We start from the raw sequence: 10241 nt of genomic DNA on the forward strand, positions 1-10241 counted from the left end.
TGGCACCTTCCCCTCTGTTATGGTTTGTGTCTGCATGCCCCCCAAATGCTCATGCAGTCATGGTGCAGGCTTCTATTCTACATTTTTGATTGATCAAAAATGAGTGCTACACTCCTCCTGGGGCAGATAGGTTGCATACAGTGTAAGGGAGGGAAAGAGGCTGCTTGCCGGCTGCCCCTCCCATTTGTTCTTGTTGCTTTGCTGTTCTCTGCTGCCATGAATGGTTGTCCTCTGCCATGTGCCACCCTGCCTTGGAGCCAGCTGAGTATGGACTGAAACCTCTACAGATTGTGAGCTAAATAAACCTTTCCTTCCTTAATTTTGTCTCAGCAATGAGAGAAAAGTAAGCAAGACACCCACCCTCTCACTTTTGGCTTCCCAATTGCCATAGGTAAGCGGTTCCTCTGCCACATCTTCCCACCATGTTGTGTTTCCTTGCCATAGACCCAAATCAGCAGGCTCAAACAACCAGGGTCTAGCTGGGAGTGGTGGCACACACCTGTAGACCCAACACTAGGGAGGCTTAAGCAGGAGATTGCCATGAGTTCAAGGCCAGACTGAACTGCATAGCAACACCTAGTCTCAGAACAAGACAACAACCAGGGGATGAAATCTCTAAAATCTTGAACCAAAATAGGCTTTTCTTCCTTTAAAGTATTTATCTCAGGTGTTTTGTCACAGCAATGGAAAGCTGACTAACATACCATATCAGCATTCCTTGAGCAGCCTGTAGAAGGTAGGACAAGCAATAAGGACCTTATCATCCTAACTGTGAGATCTGTATGTTAATTGCAGACTACTGGTTTGGATTACACAGGTATAAACACAGTCAGATCACCACTGTTGTAACCCCACTGGCTAAAGTGGTTCCCAGAAATTTGAAAAATAGCACTTGGGTTTTTTCCTTCCTTCATCTTTTCTCCTCTCCCCTTTTGGGCACCAGACACTTGAGGACTAGAATTTACCACAGTAACCACATATATAAGGGAACATGCCCAGAGAAAATCATAGATTCAGAAAAGACCTGAAAAGACTTTACATTTGCACTGCAGGTTGATACCCAGCACAGAGAAATCTTATAATATTTTTAAAAGCAACAGACAGGACTTCAGAAGGGATAGAATAGTATATTAAACTTATCACATTATAACACTTAAACGTACAATTTCTAAACACAAAATCACATAGTATAGAGAAACAAGAAATTTTAAAAAGATACAGGAAATTATGGGCCCTTCAAGGGGAAAAAATTAAGTTGAGTATTGCAGCGTATATCTGTAACCTCGGCACTTTAAGAGGCTGAGGCAGGAGGATGACTAGTTCAAGTCCTGCCTAGACAACCTAGGGAGACCCTGTCTTAAATAAAAATAAATAAGTAATAGAGGCTGGAAATGTAGCTCAATGGCAGAGCATGTCTCTGGGTTTGATGCCCAGTACCATGCACAAAGAGAGAAAAGCAAACAAAAGAAAAGAGAAAAAAATTAATCAGCAGAAACCATCACTGAAGAAGACCAGATACTGGACATGCTAATTAGGCACTAGCTAAACACAAGAAAATTCCTGTCCTAAAGATGCTGAAAGACCTAAAGGAAGACATGGACAAAGTCAGGGAAGTGACGCATGAACAAAATGGAAATACTAACAAAGAAAATGTGAAAAGAAACCAAAAGGAAATCTGTAGTTGAAAAATACAATAACTAAAATGAAGTGTTAAACAACTAAAATGAAACATTCTTTAGAAAGGTTCAAAACCAGATTTGAACAGGCAAAGAATCCTAGAAAAATTAGCAAGTCTCAGAGAAAGATAAAAAGACAGATGGAAAGTGAATAAAGCCTAACAGATCCATGGGACACCATCAAATAGACCAATATATACATAGTGAGAATTCCATAGGGGAAAAAAAGGAAAAGGACAGAGCAATAATAAGAAACAATAGCTAAAACCTTCCAAAATTTGATGAAAGTCATGAATGTACAAATACAATCTCAACATACTCCAAGTAAGATGAACTCAAAGGAATATACATGAACAATAAGAGAGAACCAATTCAGGGCTGAGGAGGTAGCTCATTGACAGAGCACTTGCCTAGCAAAAAAAATATTCCAGGTTCAATCCTCATAGCACAGCACCTTCCTGGCAAGTGCAAGGTCCTGAGTTCAATTGCTGGTACCAAAAAAAAAAAAAAAAAAAGGCTGCAACTGTGAATTCTTCAACAATAAAAGAGGAATTATAATATTCTGAGTTAAATAAAAGCTGAAGGAGTTCATGACCACTAGATCTTCCCTGCAAATAATGCTGAAGAGAATCCTTTAGGTTGAAAAAAAAGGATACTGGAAAGGAAGTTAAAGCTGTCTGAAAAAATGAAGATCTCCAGGAAAGTTAAATATATGGACAACTATAAATTCTTCGAGTATTTTCTACATGATTTAAAAGACAAATGTACAAAAATAATTATTAGTCTATAAGCCTGTGGTTAAGGTATTCCATGTGAGAATGTAATTTGTAATATCAGTAACTGAGAGTGGTGCATATGGAGCTACATAAAAGTGGGGTTCAGCAGATACAAATTCAAATTCTTTAGAGTGATAACTTTAGGATGCCGCATGTAAACCCTGTGGGAGTTACAAAGAATATAGCTAAAGAGGACTTAAAAGGAAGCGAGAAGGGAAGGAAAGCATTTCTCAAGACTAAACATCACCTAACACAAAAGTAGATAATAATGTATAAAATGGAGCAAGGGGAGTTATAAAGCGTATAGAAATCAAATACATAGCAAAATAGTAGAAGTAAGGCCCTCTTTATTATTAGTTACTTTAAATATAAACGAATTGAAATCTTCAATCAAAAGAGAGATTAAGGGCCGGGCATGATGGTGTGTGCCTGTAATCTTAGCACTAAGGAGACTGAGGCAGGAGGATTGCTGCGAGTTCGAGAGTAGCCTAGGCTACAAAATAAGTTCAAGGCCAGCCTGAACTACATAGGGAGACCTTGTCTCAAAAAGATGAAAAAAGAAAACAGAGATTAACAAAATGAATTTTCTTTTTTCTTTCTTTTTTTGTTTTGGTCCCAGGAATCAAAGTACTGCTGAGCTAGATCCCCAGCCAACAAAATGAATTTTAAAAACCAGGATTCAACAATGTGTTGCCTACCAAATACACAATTCAGATCCAAAAACACAAATAGTTTGAAAGCAAAATATAAAAAAAGATGATGCATGTAAAAAGCAATCCAAAGAGAGATGGGATGAATATACTAATATCAGACAAAATCCAAAAGGGTTGTAAGAGACAAAGACATGGTATATTAATAAGTAGTTCCATAAAGGAAAAAGATATAACAATTATAAACATTTATGCATCTCACAACTGACCTTCAAAACACATAAAGAAAATATGGTTAAAAATGAAGGGAGAAGCCAGGGGTGGTGGTACTTAGTTGTAATTCCAGTACTTGGGAGGCTGAGGCAGAAGGATTGCCACAATTTTGAGGCTAACCTGGGCTACACAGTGAGTTCAAGTCCAGCCTGAATTACAGAGTGAGACCCTGTCTCAAAAAACCTAGAGAGAGAGAGAGAGAGAGAGAGAAAGAGAGAGAGAGAGAGAGAGAGAGGGAGAAAAATAGGCAGTTCTTTATTGATAATTAGAGGCTTCAATACTTCACTTTCAATAATGGATAGAAGAACCAGATAAAAGATATGTAAAAAAATAGGGAATTTGAACAAAACAATAAGCTAACAAATAGATATATACCAAACAATAAGCTAACAAACAGATATATACCAAACACATATACATGGAACAATTCACCTAACAAGAGCATACATGCTATAGTTTATATCTGGATGTCCCCCCAAAGCCCCATGCTCTCATATGTGGAACTTTTTGGAGGTGAGTAAATCACAGGAGGTATGATATTCATCAGTGGATTCATCCACTGTTTAGTTTCTAGCTGGTGTGATGTTGGGAGCTGCAGCCTAGCACAAGGAAGTGGGTCACTGGGGGTGTGGCCTGAAAGGATCTGTCTCTCCCCCTGCTCCTTGATCTCTTTCTGCTTCCTGCCTACACTGCCATGAGCTGTTTCTCTGCTGTGATGCCCCTCTGCCATGCAACCCTGCCTTGGAGCCAGCCGACTATGGACTGAAATCTCTACAAACTGTAAGATAAATAAACCATTCCTCTTTAGAGTCATGGGTATTGTGGCTTAGCAATAAGTAACTAAGACAACACATGTTCTTCTTAAGTGAGCTAAATAAACTTTTCCCCATTAAACTTTGGGTGTCACGTATTTTTGTCTCTGCAATAATAAAAATAACTTAGACATGCATACATAGATACATTTCTTTCTTTCTTTCTTTCTTTACATTAAATGAGGTTTTGACATCTTGCCCAGGCGAGCCTCCATCTCCTGGGCTCAAATGACCCTCCTGCCTCAACTTTTCCAGTAGGTGGTATTATGGGTCCCAGCCACCATGCCAAATTTAGTCTCAATAAATTTTTGATTTGTTTTATTTTGTTTTGAAACAAGATATTGCTATGTAGTCTAGGTTGACCTTGAACTTATTATTTAGCCCAAGTTGATCTCAAACTCATGATCCTCCTACCTCAGCTTCTCCAGGGCTGGAATTATAAGGGGTGTCCCACTGGGACTGGCAGTCTCAAGTTTCAAAAGACAGAGATCATAAAAATATCTTTGTCCAATCACAAGGAATAAATTGAAAACTCACCCTTAGCAAGTCTTTCTTACTTTAATTTTTTCCTTTCACCATCTAATATACTATACCTCTAAATTATTTTGTTTCTTTTGTTTCTACTTATTTGCTCTATGAATTTAAAATTCTGAGCATAGGGATTTTGTTTGTAGTTGTGTTCCCTGTGCCTGGAAGACTTTGACCTGAGGTAGTTATAATAAAATGATTATTTAGTGAATGAACTAGCTTAAATACTTTTCAGTAGAAAGCTTTCATCTTTTTTTTTTTTTTTTTTTTTTTTTTTTTTTTTTTTCTCTGGTACCAGGAACCGAACTCACGACGTTGCGCTTGCTAGGCAGGCGCTTTGCCGCTGAGCTAAATCCCCAGCCCCACTTTCATCATTTAAAACTGTGGTGTGGTTCTTGTCTTAATTCCTCCAGCATTTTAGTTCTCTTTTTTCTGTCTCTGAAATTTTTGATAAATGTAAGATCTTTATTGTTTGATCTTTTTCTCTTGTGTTTTCCTTACTAGATTAACTTGCCAACTGAATCCTTGTCTTTTGCCATTCATGGTAATGGTTATTTAGCTCAACTGAATTTCTGTGACATTTATTGTCCTCTCTCCTGTAGTCTTAAGATTGTGATACATTTTATTGTACTCCAATGTAATAAGAATCCATTAAAATTTTGTGTTCAGCATCTATATCTATATAAATCGGGCCAGGGTTTCCCTACAACTGCCTGACAGAAGGCAGTAAACATGGCTTAGGGCATTTTTAATGTTAAGAAGTTTCATTAACATTGGATATCGGGGCTGGAGATTTAGCTCAGCGGCAAAAGCGCCTGCCTGGCAAGCGCAAGGTCGTGAGTTCGGTTCCCGGTACCGGAGAAAAACCCAAAAAAAAAAAAAAAAACATTAGATATCATTAACTACTTTTTGTGCAATACTGGGGATTGAACCTAAGGTCTTCATACTGAGCTACATCCCAACCCTATTTGTTTGTTAGTTAATTTGTTTGAGACAGGCTTTTGCTACATAGTTCAGGCTATCCTTGAATTCACTTTGTAGCTGAGGCTAGCTTTGATTGACAGCACTCTTCCTGCCTCAGTTTCCCTCATGCTGGGATTACAGGTGTGAGTCACCATGCCTGGCCTTATTTTATATCTTACTAAGTCACCCAGGTTGAGCTGGAACTTGTGGCCCTCTGCCTCAGCCTCCCAGAGTGCTAGAATTACAGGTGTGCACCACCATGCCTGGCTCATGCCATTAACTTCTAACTCAGTGGTAGCGTGGGAAGTTGCCAAACTTTGCCTCTAAGCATCCCATTTCTGTGATGCTCTTCTAAAACAAGGAAGCTAAAGCTGTGGGAATGTGTCCTCACAAAAGTCACTGGGCCACAAAGATAGTGGCTCTGCTACTTCACTGTCCTGTCTCTCTGATCCCATGGGAATCCACAGCTGCATTAGTTTTTATCCAGCCTTAGCCATGTGTTGGCTTCTCATGTACACTATACCTACAACCTCAAAACTTCATGCAGGACTAATACAGTTTCATCAGGAATAAAGAGACCTTTGCAGCATGCATGTGTGCATGAGTGTGTGTGTGTGTGTGTGTGTGTGTACGCATGCACACATGCTGGCAAGCTAACCTAGAGCCTTGTGCATGCTGAGCATGCACTCTACCACTGAACTACATCGCTATGCCAACCTCTTAAAAATTTTCAAACCTGGTGTCATGCCTTCCCTTCATCCATGTTTTGTACTGTTCTTAGGAAATGTAGTGGGAGTGTGGTATATAGAACTTAACATCCAATCTCCCTTGTAAGCTATCAATCTCCCATAAACCCTTATGTAAGAAGACTTAAGAGAAGAAACACTCTCATCTGCACTCTGCTAATGATGTCCCAGGGAAGTCCTGGGTCTCTAACACCACTTGTAACTGAGCTAGAGGGCATGTGGTATAGGGCCTGGGCTGATGGGAAAACTATTTGAGGGCGTGAGATGGAAGCCACAGGATTTATGATCTCCATAGCTTTGATTCAACCAGAGAGCAGTCTCATAGTTCACAGACATACAGCTGCAACCCTGATAGTACGGCTGGTTGGTCAGTCAGGATTCATCAGGAAAAGTGGCCATTGTAGATAGTTCAGGAAAAAATACAGGCCAATGCTATAAGGCAGACTCTAAGATGGCCCCAGTGATCCCCTTTTCCGGGTGTTTACACTGTGTATGATCTCCTTCCCATAGAACAGACCAGTCTAGGAATTTGCTTCTAACCAAGAGAATATACAAAGGCATGCTTATTCCAATGTCATCAAACTTGATAAGTAGGTTATCAGAGGTGGTAACTCCCTTCTTGTTTGCAGACTCTCTATCATTTTCTCTACATATGTTGATGAAACAAGCAACCACATTGGAAATACGCATATCACAGGAAACAGGGTGGCCTCAAGCCAGCAGCCATCTGAGAGCTGAGGCTCTCTTACTCCAACAGACTGCTAAGGTACTGAAATATGATAGCAATCGTATAAGCCTGGAAATGGACCCTTTCCCAGTGAAGGCTTCAGCTCAATCTCCACCCTGACCAACACCTTGATTGCAGCCTTGTGGCAGGCCCATAAGCAGAGAAGCCAGCTAAGCAATGACCAGACTCCTGACCTGAAGAAATAGTTAGATAATAAACAAGGCTTACTTAAACTATAAGTTTGCAGTACTTTGTTTTATAAGGTAGAAAACCAATACAATTATTGGGTGACTCACAGGGTGAATGTTCAAGAGGCTGGTACTAACTTAGCTATCTACAACACCACAGTGGTTAACAAGGTACCATCTGCCATGTATCTGCCTGAAATTGCTACTGTAGATTTGATTTTACCTTCAAAATGTGGGAGGACTTGACTAAATATGGGAGAATGAAAAAGGACACGGAGCCAACCAGAGGAATTGTCAACAGCCAAAGCTGGAACAATTGTAAAGTAAGGGACTGGGGTGGGGCTCAGTGGTACAGTGCCTGCCTAGCATGGGCAAGGACTTGGACTTGACACCCAGCACTGCAAAAATATAAATAAAAATAGGCTAAGTAGTGAGAGTAGTAGATAATAACTCAAAGAATAAAGTAAATATCTATGATTTCATATTGATAGAAATAAATAATTAAATAAATAAACTAATGGCAGAGAAGGAACAGCCCTTCCTTTTGGCAGACAATTATAAATGTAGAAGGAATAAGAGAAATGTAAAATAACCACTAGGCAAACACCACGGTAATAACTATCGCAGGCATGATTTACCAAAGGGTACTAAAACAAGTGGGTAAAACAAGCTAGTAGCATAAACTTGAAGTATCTCCCTCAAGAGAGTTATCAATTGCAGAGAGAAAAAAACTAATTTTGCAGCAGAGCCACACAGAGGATGCCACATACTGCAGTCTAAATCTCAAATGTCCCCCAGGCCCCTGTGGTAAAGCATGGGCCCTGGTGAGGCACTGTTGGGAGATGCTAAAGCTTTTAAGAGGTGAGTCCTGGTGGGAGCTCTTCAACTCATTTGGGGACCCCCCTTTTGAAGGGGAGAATGGGACACCACCCCCTTCTTTTTCTTCCTATTTTATGTCCCAGCCAGCAATTTGTTTTGCACACGTTCCCCAGTGTCGTGTGCTGTCTCCCCACAGGCCCAAAGGCAATGGTGCCAGCTGACTGGAGCCTCATAAACTGTTAGCCAAAATAAGCTCTTTCTCTACACAAGTTGGTTCTTCTGAGTACTTTTATAGTTTATATGAAGATGACAAACACAGCATTTTAGCAAAGTAATGAGATTTATCTCCTTACAAGATGTACAGAGGACAAAATAACATGCACACTTCAATCTAATCATGAGACATCAGACAAAACCAAAGAGATATTCGCTAAGATTCTTGACCATTACTAATCAAAAGTCAAGATCATAAAAGACAAGAAAATAAATTAGAATAGAATCAAGAAGCACAAGTTGGAGGAGAACAAGACTACACGAAAACTAAATGTAATGTGGGATTCTGGATTGGACCCTGCAATATTAAAAGGACATCAGGGAAAAACTGGTAAACTGCTAAGGTCCATGATGTAATTAGCACTTTTGCACCCTTATTAATTTTCTGAGTTTAATAATTACACTTATATAAGTTTTTAATCTTTGGGGAAACTGAACAAAGAATATATGTGAATTTTCTATACTGTTTTTACAAACATTTGTAAGTCTAAACTTTTTCAAGATAAAGATTTTGAAACAGAGTCTATCCTGGAACAACAAGAAGGAAAGGATTCTAGATCGTGTAATCCCAGGCTGCTCCACTGTGATGTAGAGGGAACTGTAGAAGGAGACAGCAGTGAGAAGTTGTGACAACAGACCATCTGGCATATTCCACCCCTTTGAAAACACTCACTCGTATTAAAAATGCCAATAAGTAATAATTCCATCATCCAGGTTCTGCCTAACATCCTGCTAGTGATCCTGAGCCTATACAATCAAAAATGCTCACCTTGAGATCTCCCTAGGAAGACCCCAAGTCCTGTAAATCACTATAACTCTAAGTTCCTTTTGTAACTCAATGGCAGTCACTTTTTATTTTAAATTAATTAGTTTATTAATCGATTTTCATGCATACTAAGCATATGCTCTACCACTGAGCTACACTCCCAGCCTTACATTACTTCTGATATACAGTCATCTGAAGACTAGAATTACAAATTTAGCATCAACAAACATGATGTAAGGTAAGCACTAGCACATCATACAGAATCAGGCCTGAGAAAGAAACCAATGTCTTTTAGCCAATTGGTTTAGTTTTGCTCCCAAATTGTTTAGTTCTCCTCTGTCTTTCATTATCTTAAAACTTCATCTTCATTTCTCCTCCTTCTCACCACCTAATCTCCAGTGCTAATGTCCCTGCTTACTGGGGATCAAACCCAGAGCCATGTGCATGCTAGGCAGTGCTTTAACCCTGAGCCACATTTCAGGCTTCCTCCTTCTTCTTTTCTACTTTCTTTCTTTCTCCCGAAGTGGTGAGCTGTGAAAAAATACTGACATATAGTAAATGTCTACTAAATATAACAACTATACCTCCACTAATTATAGGAAATAACTCAACATCTATCTTTAAGTATCGTTCTAAATTAGGACTCTTTTTAAATATATTATACTAAGAGTAGATGTGGTCTTTCTGTGATTTTGATCTTCTGCTTACCAATATCTTTTTCCCCCTTACATAAAGTTCTCTCTGCAAAAGTTTGAGGTAGAAAATCAGCAAGAGTTTCTCGATAACTTTATTGTTTTTGAAAATAAATGAGAAAATACCAAGTGGGGCAATCACAATTACACTAAATCAAGCTGGGCATGTCGGTGCACTCCTGTAATCCCAGCACTTGTGAGGCTGAGGCAGGAGAATTGTTGCAAGTTCAAGACCAGCCTGGGATATAAAGTGAGCTCAAGGCCAGCCTGAACTGCATAGCAAGACCCCATCTCAAAAAGACAAACAAACAAACAATAACCAAATAAAAAAAAATTGCACTAAATCAGGCAG

The sequence above is a fragment of the Chinchilla lanigera genome, unplaced genomic scaffold, assembly GCF_000276665.1.
Source record: "Chinchilla lanigera isolate Chin_1 unplaced genomic scaffold, ChiLan1.0 scaffold00058, whole genome shotgun sequence".
Lineage (NCBI taxonomy): Eukaryota > Metazoa > Chordata > Mammalia > Rodentia > Chinchillidae > Chinchilla > Chinchilla lanigera.